General features: G+C 45.8%; 1 long non-coding RNA gene across 1 annotated transcript in view; it reads left to right on the forward strand.

The window, feature by feature from the left end:
• Nucleotides 1-15,150, forward strand: part of LOC144954274 (uncharacterized) — an 18,529-nt gene extending 3,379 nt beyond the window's left edge. Inside the window, exons 2-4 of the long non-coding RNA XR_013641122.1 lie at nucleotides 7,145-7,270; nucleotides 13,112-13,233; nucleotides 15,057-15,150. This is a non-coding gene — a long non-coding RNA (uncharacterized LOC144954274). The remainder of the gene's footprint in view (nucleotides 1-7,144; nucleotides 7,271-13,111; nucleotides 13,234-15,056) is intronic.
• Nucleotides 15,151-18,776: the final 3,626 nt, after the last annotated feature.

Here is an 18,776-nt window from a genome sequence, read left to right on the forward strand (position 1 = left end):
TGTGTACTGTGTGTGTGTGTATTGTGTGTGTGTACAGTGTTTGTGTGTATTGTGTGTGTGTACTGTGTGTGTGTGTGTACTGTGTGTGTGTACTGTGTGTGTGTACTGTGTGTGTGTACTGTGTGTGTGTACAGTGTGTGTGTGTACTGTGTGTGTGTATTGTGTGTGTGTACTGTGTGTACTGTGTGTACTGTGTGTGTGTACTGTGTGTGTACTGTGTGTGTACTGTGTGTGTGTACTGTGTGTGTGTGTACTGTGTGTGTGTGTACTGTGTGTGTACTGTGTGTGTGTACTGTGTGTGTACTGTGTGTGTACTGTGTGTGTGTACTGTGTGTGTGTGTACTGTGTGTGTACAGTGTGTGTGTGTACTGTGTGTGTGTATTGTGTGTGTGTATTGTGTGTGTACTGTGTGTGTACTGTGTGTGTACTGTGTGTGTGTACTGTGTGTGTGTGTACTGTGTGTGTACTGTGTGTGTGTATTGTGTGTGTGTGTATTGTGTGTGTGTACTGTGTGTGTACTGTGTGTGTGTGTACAGTGTGTGTGTGTATTGTGTGTGTGTATTGTGTGTGTGTACAGTGTGTGTGTGTACTGTGTGTGTGTACTGTGTGTGTACTGTGTGTGTGTGTACTGTGTGTGTACAGTGTGTGTGTACTGTGTGTGTACTGTGTGTGTGTATTGTGTGTGTGTACTGTGTGTGTGTACTGTGTGTGTGTGTGTACTGTGTGTGTACTGTGTGTGTGTACTGTGTGTGTGTACTGTGTGTGTGTGTACTGTGTGTGTACTGTGTGTGTGTACTGTGTGTGTGCTGTGTGTGTGTACTGTGTGTGTGTGTACTGTGTGTGTACTGTGTGTGTGTACTGTGTGTGTACTGTGTGTGTGTACTGTGTGTGTGCTGTGTGTGTACTGTGTGTGTGTGTACTGTGTGTGTACTGTGTGTGTGTGTACTGTGTGTGTGTATTGTGTGTGTGTACTGTGTGTGTGTACTGTGTGTGTGTGTACTGTGTGTGTACTGTGTGTGTGTGTACTGTGTGTGTGTATTGTGTGTGTGTACTGTGTGTGTGTACTGTGTGTGTGTACTGTGTGTGTGTGTACTGTGTGTGTACAGTGTGTGTGTACTGTGTGTGTACTGTGTGTGTGTATTGTGTGTGTGTGTACTGTGTGTGTACTGTGTGTGTGTACTGTGTGTGTGTGTACTGTGTGTGTACTGTGTGTGTGTGTACTGTGTGTGTGTACTGTGTGTGTGTGTACTGTGTGTGTACTGTGTGTGTGTACTGTGTGTGTGTGTACTGTGTGTGTACTGTGTGTGTGTACTGTGTGTGTGTGTACTGTGTGTGTACTGTGTGTGTGTGTACTGTGTGTGTGTACTGTGTGTGTGTGTACTGTGTGTGTGTGTACTGTGTGTGTGTACTGTGTGTGTGTACTGTGTGTGTGTGTACTGTGTGTGTGTACTGTGTGTGTACTGTGTGTGTGTACTGTGTGTGTGTGTACTGTGTGTGTACTGTGTGTGTGTGTACTGTGTGTGTGTGTATTGTGTGTGTGTACTGTGTGTGTGTGTACTGTGTGTGTACTGTGTGTGTGTGTACTGTGTGTGTACTGTGTGTGTACTGTGTGTGTGTGTACTGTGTGTGTGTACTGTGTGTGTGTACTGTGTGTGTGTACTGTGTGTGTGCTGTGTGTGTGTGTGTACTGTGTGTGTACTGTGTGTGTGCTGTGTGTGTGTACTGTGTGTGTGCTGTGTGTGTGTACTGTGTGTGTACTGTGTGTGTGTACTGTGTGTGTACTGTGTGTGTGCTGTGTGTGTGTACTGTGTGTGTACTGTGTGTGTACTGTGTGTGTGTGTGTACTGTGTGTGTACTGTGTGTGTGTGTGTACTGTGTGTGTGCTGTGTGTGTGTGCTGTGTGTGTACTGTGTGTGTGTACTGTGTGTGTGTACTGTGTGTGTGTACTGTGTGTGTGTGTGTACTGTGTGTGTGCTGTGTGTGTGTGCTGTGTGTGTGTACTGTGTGTGTACTGTGTGTGTGTACTGTGTGTGTACTGTGTGTGTACTGTGTGTGTGTACTGTGTGTGTGCTGTGTGTGTGCTGTGTGTGTGTGCTGTGTGTGTACTGTGTGTGTGTGTGTACTGTGTGTGTACTGTGTGTGTGTGTGTACTGTGTGTGTGTACTGTGTGTACTGTGTGTGTACTGTGTGTGTGTACTGTGTGTGTGTACTGTGTGTGTGCTGTGTGTGTACAGTGTGTGTGTACTGTGTGTGTGTGTACAGTGTGTGTACTGTGTGTGTGTACTGTGTGTGTGTGTACTGTGTGTGTGTACTGTGTGTGTGTACTGTGTGTGTACTGTATGTGTGTACAGTGTGTGTGTACTGTGTGTGTGTACAGTGTGTGTACTGTATGTGTGTACAGTGTGTGTGTACTGTGTGTGTGTACTGTGTGTGTGCTGTGTGTGTACTGGGTGTGTGTGTACTGTGTGTACTGTGTGTGTACTGTGTGTGTGTACAGTGTGTGTACTGTGTGTGTGTACTGTGTGTGTGTACTGTGTGTGTACTGTGTGTGTGTACTGTGTGTGTGTACTGTGTGTGTGTACTGTGTGTGTACTGTGTGTGTGTGTGTACTGTGTGTGTGTACTGTGTGTGTGTACTGTGTGTGTGTACTGTGTGTGTGTGTACTGTGTGTGTACTGTGTGTGTGTGTACTGTGTGTGTGTACTGTGTGTGTGTACTGTGTGTGTGTACTGTGTGTGTACTGTGTGTGTGTACTGTGTGTGTACTGTGTGTGTGTGTACTGTGTGTGTGTACTGTGTGTACTGTGTGTGTGTACTGTGTGTGTGTGTACTGTGTGTGTACTGTGTGTGTGTGTGCTGTGTGTGTGTGCTGTGTGTGTGTGTGTACTGTGTGTGTGTGTACTGTGTGTGTACTGTGTGTGTGTGTGTGCTGTGTGTGTGTACTGTGTGTGTGTGTACTGTGTGTGTACTGTGTGTGTGTGTGTGCTGTGTGTGTGTACTGTGTGTGTGTACTGTGTGTGTGTGTACAGTGTGTGTGTACTGTGTGTGTGTACTGTGTGTGTGTACTGTGTGTGTACTGTGTGTGTACTGTGTGTGTGTACTGTGTGTGTACTGTGTGTGTACTGTGTGTGTGTGTACTGTGTGTGTGTGTACTGTGTGTGTGTACTGTGTGTGTGTACTGTGTGTGTGTGTGTACTGTGTGTGTACTGTGTGTGTGTACTGTGTGTGTGTACTGTGTGTGTGTACTGTGTGTGTGTGTGTACTGTGTGTGTACTGTGTGTACTGTGTGTGTACTGTGTGTGTCTGTGTGTGTACTGTGTGTGTCTGTGTGTGTACTGTGTGTGTGTGTGTGTACTGTGTGTGTACTGTGTGTGTGTACTGTGTGTGTGTACTGTGTGTGTGTGTACTGTGTGTGTGTGTACTGTGTGTGTACTGTGTGTGTGTACTGTGTGTGTACTGTGTGTGTACTGTGTGTGTACTGTGTGTGTGTACTGTGTGTACTGTGTGTACTGTGTGTGTGTACTGTGTGTGTACTGTGTGTGTGTGTGTACTGTGTGTGTGTACTGTGTGTGTGTGTACTGTGTGTGTGTGTACTGTGTGTGTGTGTACTGTGTGTGTGTGTACTGTGTGTGTACTGTGTGTGTGTGTGTGCTGTGTGTGTGTGCTGTGTGTGTGTGTACTGTGTGTGTGTGTGTCACTGTGTGTGTGTCACTGTGTGTGTGTACTGTGTGTGTGTGTACTGTGTGTGTGTACTGTGTGTGTACTGTGTGTACTGTGTGTGTGTACTGTGTGTGTGTGCTGTGTCTGTATGCACTGTGTGTGTGTACTGTGTGTGTACTATATGTGTACTGTGTGTGTCCTGTGTGTGTGTGCTGTGTGTGTGTGTACTGTGTGTGTGTGTGTCACTGTGTGTGTGTCTGTGTGTGTGTGTGTACTGTGTGTGTACAGTGTGTGTACTGTGTGTGTGTACTGTGTGTGTACTGTGTGTGTACTGTGTGTGTGTACTGTGTGTGTACAGTGTGTGTGTGTACTGTGTGTGTGTACAGTGTGTGTGTACTGTGTGTGTGTACTGTGTGTGTGTACAGTGTGTGTGTGTACTGTGTGTGTGTGTACTGTGTGTGTGTGTACTGTGTGTGTGTACAGTGTGTGTGTACTGTGTGTGCTGTGTGTGTGTACTGTGTGTGTACAGTGTGTGTGTGTACTGTGTGTGTGTACTGTGTGTGTGTACAGTGTGTGTGTGTACTGTGTGTGTGTACAGTGTGTGTGTACAGTGTGTGTGTACAGTGTGTGTGTACAGTGTGTGTGTACTGTGTGTGTGTACAGTGTGTGTGTGTGCTGTGTGTGTGTACTGTGTGTGTGTACAGTGTGTGTGTACAGTGTGTGTGTGTATTGTGTGTGTGTGTACAGTGTGTGTGTACAGTGTGTGTGTACTGTGTGTGTGTACTGTGTGTGTGTACTGTGTGTGTGTACTGTGTGTGTGTACAGTGTGTGTGTACAGTGTGTGTGTACTGTGTGTGTGTACAGTGTGTGTGTACTGTGTGTGTACAGTGTGTGTGTACTGTGTGTGTGTGCTGTGTGTGTGTGTACTGTGTGTGTGTACTGTGTGTGTGTGTACTGTGTGTGTGTACTGTGTGTGTGTGTACTGTGTGTGTGTGTACTGTGTGTGTGCACTGTGTGTGTGTGTACTGTGTGTGTGTACTGTGTGTGTGTGTACTGTGTGTGTGTGTACTGTGTGTGTGTACTGTGTGTGTGTGTACTGTATGTGTACTGTGTGTGTGTACTGTGTGTGTGTACTGTGTGTGTGTGTACTGTGTGTGTACTGTGTGTGTACAGTGTGTGTGTGTACTGTGTGTGTGTACTGTGTGTGTGTGTACTGTGTGTGTGTACTGTGTGTGTGTACTGTGTGTGTGTACAGTGTGTGTGTGTACTGTGTGTGTGTACTGTGTGTGTGTACTGTGTGTGTGTACTGTGTGTGTGTACTGTGTGTGTGTGTACTGTGTGTGTGTACTGTGTGTGTGTGTACTGTGTGTGTGTACTGTGTGTGTGTACAGTGTGTGTGTGTACTGTGTGTGTGTACTGTGTGTGTGTACAGTGTGTGTGTGTACTGTGTGTGTACTGTGTGTGTGTACAGTGTGTGTGCTGTGTGTGTGTACTGTGTGTGTGTACAGTGTGTGTGTACTGTGTGTGTGTACTGTGTGTGTGTACTGTGTGTGTGTACTGTGTGTGTGTGTGTACTGTGTGTGTGTACTGTGTGTGTGTACTGTGTGTGTACTGTGTGTGTGTACTGTGTGTGTGTCTGTGTGTGTACTGTGTGTGTGTACTGTGTGTGTGTACTGTGTGTGTACTGTGTGTGTGTACAGTGTGTGTGTACTGTGTGTGTGTACTGTGTGTGTGTGTGTACTGTGTGTGTGTGTACTGTGTGTGTGTACTGTGTGTGTACTGTGTGTGTGTACTGTGTGTGTGTCTGTGTGTGTACTGTGTGTGTGTGTACTGTGTGTGTGTACAGTGTGTGTGTGTACTGTGTGTGTGTACAGTGTGTGTGTGTACTGTGTGTGTACTGTGTGTGTACTGTGTGTGTGTGTACTGTGTGTGTGTACTGTGTGTGTGTACTGTGTGTGTGTGTACTGTGTGTGTACTGTGTGTGTACTGTGTGTGTGTACAGTGTGTGTGTGTACTGTGTGTGTGTGCTGTGTGTGTGTACTGTGTGTGTGTGTACTGTGTGTGTGTACTGTGTGTGTGTACTGTGTGTGTACTGTGTGTGTACTGTGTGTGTACTGTGTGTGTACTGTGTGTACTGTGTGTGTACTGTGTGTGTGTACTGTGTGTGTGTACAGTGTATGTGTACTGTGTGTGTGTACTGTGTGTGTGTACAGTGTGTGTGTGTACTGTGTGTGTGTGTACTGTGTGTGTACAGTGTGTGTACAGTGTGTGTGCGGTGTGTGTGTACTGTGTGTGTACAGTGTGTGTACAGTGTGTGTACAGTGTGTGTGTACTGTGTGTGTGTACAGTGTGTGTGTGTACTGTGTGTGTGTGTACTGTGTGTGTGTACTGTGTGTGTGTACTGTGTGTGTACTGTGTGTGTGTACAGTGTGTGTACAGTGTGTGTGCTGTGTGTGTGTACTGTGTGTGTGTACAGTGTGTGTGTACTGTGTGTGTGTACAGTGTGTGTACAGTGTGTGTGCTGTGTGTGTGTCTGTGTGTGTGTACTGTGTGTGTACTGTGTGTGTGTACTGTGTGTGTGTACAGTGTGTGTGTACTGTGTGTGTGTGCTGTGTGTGTGCTGTGTGTGTGTCTGTGTGTGTGTACTGTGTGTGTGTGTACTGTGTGTGTGTACTGTGTGTGTGTACTGTGTGTGTGCTGTGTGTGTGCTGTGTGTGTGTCTGTGTGTGTGTACTGTGTGTGTGTGTACTGTGTGTGTGTACTGTGTGTGTGTACTGTGTGTGTGTCTGTGTGTGTGTACTGTGTGTGTGTGTACTGTGTGTGTGTACTGTGTGTGTGCTGTGTGTGTGCTGTGTGTGTGTCTGTGTGTGTGTACTGTGTGTGTACAGTGTGTGTGTACTGTGTGTGTGTGTACTGTGTGTGTGTACTGTGTGTGTGTCTGTGTGTGTGTACTGTGTGTGTGTACTGTGTGTGTGTACTGTGTGTGTGTACAGTGTGTGTGTACTGTGTGTGTGTCTGTGTGTGTGTACTGTGTGTGTACAGTGTGTGTACTGTGTGTGTGTCTGTGTGTGTGTACTGTGTGTGTGTACTGTGTGTGTGTACTGTGTGTGTGTACTGTGTGTGTACAGTGTGTGTGCGGTGTGTGTGTACTGTGTGTGTACAGTGTGTGTACAGTGTGTGTGCTGTGTGTGTGTACTGTGTGTGTACTGTGTGTGTGTGTGTACAGTGTGTGTACTGTGTGTGTGTACAGTGTGTGTACTGTGTGTGTGTACTGTGTGTGTACAGTGTGTGTGTACAGTGTGTGTGTACAGTGTGTGTGTGTGCAGTGTGTGTACAGTGTGTGTGTGTACTGTGTGTGTACAGTGTGTGTGTACAGTGTGCGTACTGTATGTGTGTACAGTGTGTGTGTACAGTGTGTGTGTACTGTGTGTGTGCACTGTGTGAGTGTACTGTGTGTGTACTGTGTGTGTACTGTGTGTGTCACAGGTACACCTCTCACTGTACTGCGTGACTACGGGACACCCTGCGGACGCACTGTATCTACTGTACCGCGCTCGCTCGATGATTCTCATCCTCGCCGGACCGGAGCATCCACACGCAGCCCTCGTTGACGTGAGTTCCTGTAGTACCGGTACTATTAGTAGTAGTACCGGTACTATTACAGCAGGAGCATCCACACGCAGCCCTCGTTGACGTGAGTTCCTGTAGTACCGGTACTATTAGTAGTAGTACCGGTACTATTAGTAGTAGTACCAGTACTATTACAGCAGGTGCATCCACACGCAGCCCTCGTTGACGTGAGTTCCTGTAGTACCGGTACTATTAGTAGTAGTACCGGTACTATTAGTAGTAGTACCGGTACTATTACAGCAGGTGCATCCACACGCAGCCCTCGTTGACGTGAGTTCCTGTAGTACCGGTACTATTAGTAGTAGTACCGGTACTATTACAGCAGGAGCATCCACACGCAGCCCTCGTTGACGTGAGTTCCTGTAGTACCGGTACTATTAGTAGTAGTACCGGTACTATTACAGCAGGAGCATCCACACGCAGCCCTCGTTGACGTGAGTTCCTGTAGTAGCGGTACTATTAGTAGTAGTACCGGTACTATTACAGCAGGTGCATCCACACGCAGCCCTCGTTGACGTGAGTTCCTGTAGTAGCGGTACTATTAGTAGTAGTACCGGTACTATTACAGCAGGTGCATCCACACGCAGCCCTCGTTGACGTGAGTTCCTGTAGTACCGGTACTATTAGTAGTAGTACCGGTACTATTACAGCAGGTGCATCCACACGCAGCCCTCGTTGACGTGAGTTCCTGTAGTACCGGTACTATTAGTAGTAGTACCGGTACTATTACAGCAGGTGCATCCACACGCAGCCCTCGTTGACGTGAGTTCCTGTAGTACCGGTACTATTAGTAGTAGTACCAGTACTATTACAGCAGGAGCATCCACACGCAGCCCTCGTTGACGTGAGTTCCTGTAGTACCGGTACTATTAGTAGTAGTACCGGTACTATTACAGCAGGTGCATCCACACGCAGCCCTCGTTGACGTGAGTTCCTGTAGTACCGGTACTATTAGTAGTAGTACCGGTACTATTACAGCAGGTGCATCCACACGCAGCCCTCGTTGACGTGAGTTCCTGTAGTACCGGTACTATTAGTAGTAGTACCGGTACTATTACAGCAGGAGCATCCACACACAGCCCTCGTTGACGTGAGTTCCTGTAGTACCGGTACTATTAGTAGTAGTACCGGTACTATTACAGCAGGTGCATCCACACGCAGCCCTCGTTGACGTGAGTTCCTGTAGTACCGGTACTATTAGTAGTAGTACCGGTACTATTACAGCAGGAGCATCCACACGCAGCCCTCGTTGACGTGAGTTCCTGTAGTACCGGTACTATTAGTAGTAGTACCGGTACTATTACAGCAGGTGCATCCACACGCAGCCCTCGTTGACGTGAGTTCCTGTAGTACCGGTACTATTAGTAGTAGTACCGGTACTATTACAGCAGGAGCATCCACACGCAGCCCTCGTTGACGTGAGTTCCTGTAGTACCGGTACTATTAGTAGTAGTACCGGTACTATTACAGCAGGAGCATCCACACGCAGCCCTCGTTGACGTGAGTTCCTGTAGTACCGGTACTATTAGTAGTAGTACCGGTACTATTACAGCAGGAGCATCCACACGCAGCCCTCGTTGACGTGAGTTCCTGTAGTACCGGTACTATTAGTAGTAGTACCAGTACTATTACAGCAGGTGCATCCACACACAGCCCTCGTTGACGTGAGTTCCTGTAGTACCGGTACTATTAGTAGTAGTACCGGTACTATTACAGCAGGTGCATCCACACACAGCCCTCGTTGACGTGAGTTTCTGTAGTACCGGTACTATTAGTAGTAGTACCAGTACTATTACAGCAGGTGCATCCACACACAGCCCTCGTTGACGTGAGTTCCTGTAGTACCGGTACTATTAGTAGTAGTACCGGCACTATTACAGCAGGAGCATCCACACGCAGCCCTCGTTGACGTGAGTTCCTGTAGTACCGGTACTATTAGTAGTAGTACCGGTACTATTACAGCAGGAGCATCCACACGCAGCCCTCGTTGACGTGAGTTCCTGTAGTACCGGTACTATTAGTAGTAGTACCAGTACTATTACAGCAGGTGCATCCACACGCAGCCCTCGTTGACGTGAGTTCCTGTAGTACCGGTACTATTAGTAGTAGTACCGGTACTATTACAGCAGGAGCATCCACACGCAGCCCTCGTTGACGTGAGTTCCTGTAGTACCGGTACTATTAGTAGTAGTACCGGTACTATTACAGCAGGTGCATCCACACGCAGCCCTCGTTGACGTGAGTTCCTGTAGTACCGGTACTATTAGTAGTAGTACCGGTACTATTACAGCAGGAGCATCCACACGCAGCCCTCGTTGACGTGAGTTCCTGTAGTACCGGTACTATTAGTAGTAGTACCGGTACTATTACAGCAGGAGCATCCACACGCAGCCCTCGTTGACGTGAGTTCCTGTAGTACCGGTACTATTAGTAGTAGTACCGGTACTATTACAGCAGGTGCATCCACACGCAGCCCTCGTTGACGTGAGTTCCTGTAGTACCGGTACTATTAGTAGTAGTACCGGTACTATTACAGCAGGAGCATCCACACGCAGCCCTCGTTGACGTGAGTTCCTGTAGTACCGGTACTATTAGTAGTAGTACCGGTACTATTAGTAGTAGTACCGGTACTATTAACACTAGTACCAGTACCACTACAACTCGTGTCTGTGTGTCAGTGTGTGTGTGTCACTGTGTGTGTGTCACTGTGTGTGTGTGTGTCACTGTGTGTGTGTCACTGTGTGTGTGTGTGTGTCACTGTGTGTGTGTGTCTGTGTGTGTGTCACTGTGTGTGTGTCACTGTGTGTGTGTCACTGTGTGTGTGTGTGTGTGTCACTGTGTGTGTGTCACTGTGTCTGTGTGTGTGTCACTGTGTGTGTGTCACTGTGTGTGTGTGTCACTGTGTGTGTGTCACTGTGTGTGTGTCACTGTGTGTGTGTGTCACTGTGTGTGTGTCACTGTGTGTGTGTGTCACTCTGTGTGTGTGTCACTGTGTGTGTGTCACTGTGTGTGTGTGTCACTGTGTGTGTGTCACTGTGTGTGTGTGTCACTGTGTGTGTGTCACTGTGTGTGTGTGTCACTGTGTGTGTCACTGTGTGTGTGTGTGTCACTGTGTGTGTGTCACTGTGTGTGTGTGTGTGTGTCACTGTGTGTGTGTCACTGTGTGTGTGTCACTGTGTGTGTGTCACTGTGTGTGTGTCACTGTGTCTGTGTGTGTGTGTGTGTGTCACTGTGTGTGTGTCACTGTGTGTGTGTCACTGTGTGTGTGTGTGTCACTGTGTGTGTGTGTGTCACTGTGTCTGTGTGTGTGTGTGTCACTGTGTGTGTGTCACTGTGTGTGTGTCACTGTGTGTGTGTCACTGTGTGTGTGTCACTGTGTCTGTGTGTGTGTGTGTGTGTCACTGTGTGTGTGTCACTGTCTGTGTGTGTCACTGTGTGTGTGTGTGTCACTGTGTGTGTGTGTCACTGTGTGTGTGTCACTGTGTGTGTGTGTCTGTGTGCGTGTGTGTCACTGTGTCTGTGTGTGTGTCACTGTGTGTGTGTCACTGTGTGTGTGTGTCACTGTGTGTGTGTGTCACTGTGTGTGTGTGTCACTGTGTGTGGGTCACTGTGTGTGTGTGTGTCACTGTGTGTGTGTCACTGTGTGTGTGTCACTGTGTGTGTGTGTCACTGTGTGTGTGTGTCACTGTGTGTGTGTGTGTGTCACTGTGTGTGTGTGTCACTGTGTGTGTGTGTGTGTCACTGTGTGTGTGTGTCACTGTGTGTGTGTGTGTGTCACTGTGTGTGTGTGTGTCACTGTGTGTGTGTCACTGTGTGTGTCACTGTGTGTGTGTGTCACTGTGTGTGTGTGTGTGTCACTGTGTGTGTGTCACTGTGTGCGTGTGTGTCTGTGTGTGTGTGTGTGTCACTGTGTGTGTGTGTGTCACTGTGTGTGTGTGTCACTGTGTGTGTCACTGTGTGTGTCACTGTGTGTGTGTGTCACTGTGTGTGTGTGTGTCACTGTGTGTGTGTGTCACTGTGTGTGTGTGTCACTGTGTGTGTGTGTGTCACTGTGTGTGTGTGTCACTGTGTGTGTGTGTCACTGTGTGTGTGTCACTGTGTGTGTGTGTCACTGTGTGTGTGTGTGTCACTGTGTATGTGTGTCTGTGTGTGTGTCACTGTGTGTGTGTCACTGTGTGTGTGTGTCACTGTGTGTGTGTGTGTGTCACTGTGTGTGTGTGTCACTGTGTGTGTGTCACTGTGTGTGTGTGTCACTGTGTGTGTGTGTGTGTCACTGTGTGTGTGTGTCACTGTGTGTGTCACTGTGTGTGTGTGTCACTGTGTGTGTGTGTGTCACTGTGTATGTGTGTCTGTGTGTGTGTCACTCTGTGTGTGTGTCACTGTGTGTGTGTGTCACTGTGTGTGTGTGTCACTGTGTGTGTGTGTCACTGTGTGTGTGTCACTGTGTGTGTGTCACTGTGTGTGTGTGTCACTGTGTGTGTGTGTCACTGTGTGTGTGTGTGTGTCACTGTGTGTGTGTGTCACTGTGTGTGTGTGTCACTGTGTGTGTGTGTGTGTCACTGTGTGTGTGTGTGTGTCACTGTGTGTGTGTGTGTGTCACTGTGTGTGTGTGTCACTGTGTGTGTGTGTCACTGTGTGTGTGTGTCACTGTGTGTGTGTGTGTCTGTGTGTGTGTGTGTCACTGTGTGTGTGTGTGTGTCACTGTGTGTGTGTGTGTCACTGTGTGTGTGTGTCACTGTGTGTGTGTGTCACTGTGTGTGTGTGTGTCACTGTGTGTGTGTGTGTCTGTCACTGTGTGTGTGTGTCACTGTGTGTGTGTCACTGTGTGTGTGTGTCACTGTGTGTGTGTGTGTCACTGTGTATGTGTGTCTGTGTGTGTGTCACTGTGTGTGTGTCACTGTGTGTGTGTGTCACTGTGTGTGTGTGTGTGTCACTGTGTGTGTGTGTCACTGTGTGTGTGTCACTGTGTGTGTGTGTCACTGTGTGTGTGTGTGTGTCACTGTGTGTGTGTGTCACTGTGTGTGTCACTGTGTGTGTGTGTGTCACTGTGTATGTGTGTCTGTGTGTGTGTCACTCTGTGTGTGTGTCACTGTGTGTGTGTGTCACTGTGTGTGTGTGTCACTGTGTGTGTGTCACTGTGTGTGTGTGTCACTGTGTGTGTGTGTCACTGTGTGTGTGTGTCACTGTGTGTGTGTGTGTGTCTGTGTGTGTGTCACTGTGTGTGTGTCACTGTGTGTGTGTCTGTGTGTGTGTCTGTGTGTGTCTGTGTGTGTGTCACTGTGTGTGTGTCACTGTGTGTGTGTCACTGTGTGTGTGTGTCACTGTGTGTGTGTGTCACTGTGTGTGTGTCACTGTGTGTGTGTCACTGTGTGTGTGTCACTCTGTGTGTGTGTCACTGTGTGTGTGTGTCACTGTGTGTGTGTTACTGTGTGTGTGTCACTGTGTGTGTGTCACTCTGTGTGTGTGTCTGTGTGTGTGTCACTGTGTGTGTGTGTGTCACTGTGTGTGTGTCTGTGTGTGTCTGTGTGTGTCTGTGTGTGTGTGTCACTGTGTGTGTGTGTCACTGTGTGTGTGTCACTGTGTGTGTGTGTGTCACTGTGTGTGTGTGTGTCACTGTGTGTGTGTCTGTGTGTGTCTGTGTGTGTCTGTGTGTGTGTGTCACTGTGTGTGTGTCACTGTGTGTGTGTGTCACTGTGTGTGTGTGTCACTGTGTGTGTCTGTGTGTGTGTGTCACTCTGTGTGTGTGTCACTGTGTCTGTGTCACTGTGTGTGTGTGTCACTGTGTGTGTGTGTCACTGTGTGTGTGTGTGTCACTGTGTGTAGATGAACGTCGGGGTGGTGCTACACGGGCTGCTTGAGCTGCGGCTGTCGCTGCTCTTTCTGCAGTCGGCGCTCAGCTGCACCCTCGCCACTCACGGAGAACACTCACTCAAGACAGCGCTCGCGTGAGTAGTGTGTAGTGTAGTGTGTAGTGTAGTGTATAGTGTAGTGTAGTAGTGTATAGTGTAGTGTATAGTGTAGTGTAGGTGTCTGTGTGTAGTAGAGTGTAGTGTAGTGTATAGTGTAGTGTATAGTGTAGTGTATAGTGTAGTGTAGTGTATAGTGTAGTGTATAGTGTAGTGTATAGTGTAGTGTATAGTGTAGTGTTGTGTAGTAGTGTGTAGTGTAGTGTGTAGTGTAGTGTATAGTGTATAGTGTATAGTGTAGTGTATAGTGTATAGTGTAGTGTATAGTGTATAGTGTAGTGTAGTAGTATGTAGTGTAGTAGTGTATAGTGTATAGGAGTGTATAGTGTAGTGTGTAGTGTAGTGTATAGTGTAGTGTATAGTGTAGTGTATAGTGTAGTGTGTAGTGTATAGTGTATAGTGTAGTGTATAGTGTAGTGTATAGTGTATAGTGTAGTGTATAGTGTAGTGTGTAGTGTAGTGTATAGTGTAGTGTATAGTGTAGTGTATAGTGTAGTGTAGTGTATAGTGTAGTGTATAGTGTAGTGTAGTGTATAGTGTATAGTGTAGTGTATAGTGTAGTGTATAGTGTAGTGTAGTAGTGTAGTGTGTAGTGTAGTGTATAGTGTAGTGTGTAGTGTAGTGTATAGTGTAGTGTGTAGTGTAGTGTAGTGTGTAGTGTAGTGTGTAGTGTGTAGTGTAGTGTAGTGTATAGTGTAGTGTATAGTGTAGTGTAGTGTATAGTGTAGTGTATAGTGTAGTGTATAGTGTAGTGTATAGTGTAGTGTATAGTGTAGTAGTGTGTAGTGTAGTGTATAGTGTAGTGTATAGTGTAGTGTATAGTGTAGTGTATAGTGTATAGTGTAGTGTATAGTGTAGTGTATAGTGTAGTGTAGTGTATAGTGTAGTGTATAGTGTAGTGTAGTGTGTATTGTGTAGTGTATAGTGTAGTGTATAGTGTATAGTGTAGTGTAGTAGTATGTAGTGTAGTAGTGTATAGTTTAGTGTATAGTGTGTAGTGTATAGTGTAGTGTATAGTAGTGTGTAGTATATAGTGTATAGTGTAGTGTATAGTGTATAGCAGTGTGTCTGTGTGTGAGTCTGCAATACCATTCTCACTTGCATCTTCCCATCTCTCCCCGCGTCTCCCCGCGTCTCCCCGCGTCTCCCCGTGTCTCCCCGCGTCTCCCCGCGTCTCCCCGCGTCTCCCCGCGTCTCTCCGCGTCTCCCCGCGTCTCCCCGCGTTTCCCCGCGTCTCCCCGTGTCTCCCCGCGTCTCCCCGTGTCTCCCCGCGTCTCCCCGCGTCTCCCCGCGTCTCCCCCGCGTCTCCCCGCGTCTCTCCGCGTCTCCCCGCGTCTCTCCGCGTCTCCCCGCGTCTCCCCGCGTCTCCCCGCGTCTCCCCGCGTCTCCCCGCGTCTCCCCGCGTCTCCCCGCCTCTCCCCGCGTCTCCCCGTGTCTCTCCGCGTCTCCCTGCGTCTCTCCGCGTCTCCCCGCGTCTCCCCGCGTCTCCCCGCGTCTCTCCGCGTCTCCCCGCGTCTCCCTGCGTCTCCCCGCGTCTCCCCGCGTCTCCCCGCGTCTCCCGTGTCTCTCTGTGTCTCCCTACGTCTCCCCGCGTCTCCCCGCGTCTCCCGTGTCTCCCCGCGTCTCCCCGCGTCTCCCCGCGTCTCCCCGCGTCTCCCCGTGTCTCCCGTGTCTCTCTGTGTCTCCCTACGTCTCCCCGCGTCTCCCCGCGTCTCCCCGCGTCTCCCCGTGTCTCCCCGCGTCTCCCCGCGTCTCTGTGTCTCCCCGCGTCTTACCGTGTCTCCCCGCGTCTCCCTGCGTAGTCACCACCTGTTGGCCTGTGTCTACGCCAGTCAAGAGGACTTCAGGACGGCCTTGCAGCATGAGAGAAAAACCTCCTCCATTTACAGCAGCCAGGTATACACTACACTATACACTACACTACACACTACACTACACTATACACTACACTATACACTACACTACACTATACACTACACTATACACTACACACTACACTACACTATACACTACACTATACACTACACTACACTATACACTACACTATACACTACACTGTACACTACACTACACTATACACTACACTATACACTACACTACACACTACACTACACTATACACTACACTACACACTACACTACACACTACACTACACTATGACACTACACTGTACACTACACTATACACTACACTATACACTACACTATACACTACACTATACACTACACTATACCTACACTATACACTACACTATACACTACACTATACACTACACTACTACACTACACTATACACTACACTATACACTACACTATACACTACACTATACACTACACTATACACTGCACTATACACTACACTACACTATACACTACACTATACACTACACTATACACTACACTGTACACTACACTATACACTACACTACACTGTACACTACACTATACACTACACTACACACTATACAATACACTACACTGTACACTACACTATACACTACACTATACACTACACTATACACTACACTATACACTACACTATACACTACACACTACACTATACACTACACTATACACTACACTATACACTACACTATACACTACACTATACACTACAACTATACACTACACTATACACTACACTATACACTACACTACACTATACACTACACTGTACACTACACTATACACTACACTACACTGTACACTACACTATACACTACACTATACACTACACTATACACTACAACTATACACTATACTATACACTACACTATACACTACACTATACACTATACTATACACTACACTATACACTACACTACACACTAACACTATACACTACACTATACACTACACTATACACTACATCTACACTTACACTTACACTATACACTAACACTATACACTATACACTACACTACACTACACTACACTGTACACTACACTATACACTACACTATACACTACACTATACACTACACTGTACACTACACTATACACTACACACTATACACTACACTATACACTACACTACACTATACACTACACTATACACTACACTACACACTACACTATACACTACACTATACACTACACTGTACACTACACTATACACTACACTATACACTACACTATACACTACACTGTACACTACACTATACACTACACACTATACACTACACTATACACTACACTATACACTACACTATACACTACACTATACACTACACTATACACTATACTATACACTACACTACACACTACACTATACACTACACTATACACATACACTACACTATACACTACTCACTACACTATACACTACACGTATACACTACACTATACACTACACTACACACTACACTATACACTACACTATACACTACACTATACACTACACTATACACTACACTATACACTATACACTACACTATACACTACACTATACACTACACTACACACTACACTATACACTACACACTACACTATACACTACACTATACACTATACACTACACTATACACTATACACTACACTATACACTACACTATACACTATACACTACACCTATACACTACACTATACACTCACTACACTATACACTACACACTACACTATACACTACACTATACACTATACACTACACTATACACTATACACTACACTACACACTACACTATACACTACACTATACACTACACTATACACTACACTATACACTACACTATACACTACACTATACACTACACTACACTATACACTACACTATACACTACACTATACACTACACTATACACTACACTATACACTACACTATACACTACACTGTACACTACACTATACACTACACTGTACACTACACTATACACTACACTACACACTACACTATACACTACACTATACACTACACTATACACTACACTATACACTACACTGTACACTACACTATACACTATACACTACACTATAACTACACTACACTACACTATACACTACACTTACACTACACTATACACTACACTATACACTACACTATACACTACACTATACACTATACACTACACTATACACTACACTATACACTACACTGTACACTACACTAGTACACTACACTATACACTATACACTACACTACACTACTACACTACACACTACACTATACACTACACTATACACTACACTATACACTACACTATACACTACACTGTACACTACACTTACACTACACTATACACTACACTATACACTACACTACACACTACACAGTACACTACACTATACACTACACTATACACTATACACTACACTATACACTACACTATACACTACACTATACACTATACACTACACTATACACTACACTATACACTACACTATACACTACACTGTACACTACACTATACACTACACACTACACTATACACTACACTATACACTACACTATACACTACACTACACTACACCTACACTACACTATACACTACACTATACACTACACTACTACACTACACTATACACTACACTATACACTACACTATACACTACACTACACTACACTACACTATACACTACACTATACACTACACTATACACTACACTATACACTACACTACTACACTACACTATACACTATACACTTACACTATACACTACACTATACACTACACTATACACTACACTATACACACTAACACTATACACTATACACTACACTATACACTACACTATACACTACACTATACACTACACTACACTATACACTACACTATACACTACACTAACACTACACTATACACTACTACTACAATACACTACTACACTATACACTACACTATACACTACACTATACACTATACACTACACTATACACTACACTATACACTACACTATACACTACACTGTACACTACACTATACACTACACTATACACTACACTATACACTACACTACTACACTAACACTATACACTACACTATACACTAACTATACACTATACTATACTACACTACATACACTATACACTACACTATACACTACACTATACACTACACTATACACTACACTACACTACACTATACACTACACTTATACACTACACTATACACTACACTATACACTACACTATACACTACACTATACACTACACTAACACTATACACTACACTATACACTATACACTACACTACACTACACTACACTACACTAACACTATACACTTACACTATACACTACACTATACAACTACACTATACACTACACTACTATACACTAATACACTATCACTATAACTACTACACTACACACTATACAACTACACTATACACTACACTACACACTACCTACACTACACTATAGCACTACACAATAACACTATACACTACACTATACACTACACACACTACACTATACACATACACTATAACACTACCTACACACTATACACTACACTATACACTACACACTATACACTACACTATACACTACACTATACACTACACTATACACTATACACGCTATACC

The sequence above is a fragment of the Lampetra fluviatilis genome, unplaced genomic scaffold, assembly GCF_964198595.1.
Source record: "Lampetra fluviatilis unplaced genomic scaffold, kcLamFluv1.1 SCAFFOLD_928, whole genome shotgun sequence".
Classification (NCBI taxonomy): Eukaryota; Metazoa; Chordata; class Hyperoartia; order Petromyzontiformes; family Petromyzontidae; genus Lampetra; species Lampetra fluviatilis.